The 609-nt window shown below is 43.3% G+C and overlaps 1 non-coding gene across 1 annotated transcript; it reads right to left on the minus strand.

The window, feature by feature from the left end:
- Nucleotides 1-213: 213 nt before the first annotated feature.
- On the minus strand, nucleotides 214-297 carry Trnap-ugg (transfer RNA proline (anticodon UGG)). Its single transcript has one exon. It is a non-coding gene; the product is annotated as a tRNA-Pro (tRNA).
- Nucleotides 298-609: the final 312 nt, after the last annotated feature.

Below are 609 nucleotides of genomic sequence, written 5' to 3' on the forward strand. Positions count from 1 at the left end.
AAGTGGCTAAAACCTCCTCCAGGTGTTGTAAATGTCGTTGGAAGGTAGTACTATAAATTGCCATGTCATCTAAGTAATAACAACCTGATTTAAATTTTACAAAAATGGTTCAAATGGCTCTGAGCACTACGGGACTTAACTTCTGAGGTCATCAGTACCCTAGAACTTAGAACTACTTAAACCTAAGTAACCTAAGGACATCTGATACATCAATGCCCGAGGCAGGATTCGAACCTGCGACCGTACCGGTCGCGCGGTTCCAGACTGTAGCGCCTACAACCGCTCGGCCACTCGGGCCAGCATTTAAATTTTACATCCCCCAATATTATGTCCGAAGTCTGGAGAGAACAGCAGCCCCAATCCATAAGCCAAATGGTACACGGCTAAATTCGAACATAATGCAATCCGGACGAAACGCTGTCAGTTGTCTAGAATTTTCAGTCAGTGATTAAGATCGAGAATAGAAAAAAAAAAAACGAGAACCAGAAAACCAGGTGAAACAGTGGTGCAAATCGGACAGCGGCACAGATTCAAAGACCAACTTCTTATTTAATAGCCTATAATCAACTACAGGTTGACACCGGAATCACTGACCTCAGGATCACAAAC

Source organism: Schistocerca serialis, chromosome 4 (genome assembly GCF_023864345.2).
Source record: "Schistocerca serialis cubense isolate TAMUIC-IGC-003099 chromosome 4, iqSchSeri2.2, whole genome shotgun sequence".
Taxonomy (NCBI): Eukaryota; Metazoa; Arthropoda; class Insecta; order Orthoptera; family Acrididae; genus Schistocerca; species Schistocerca serialis.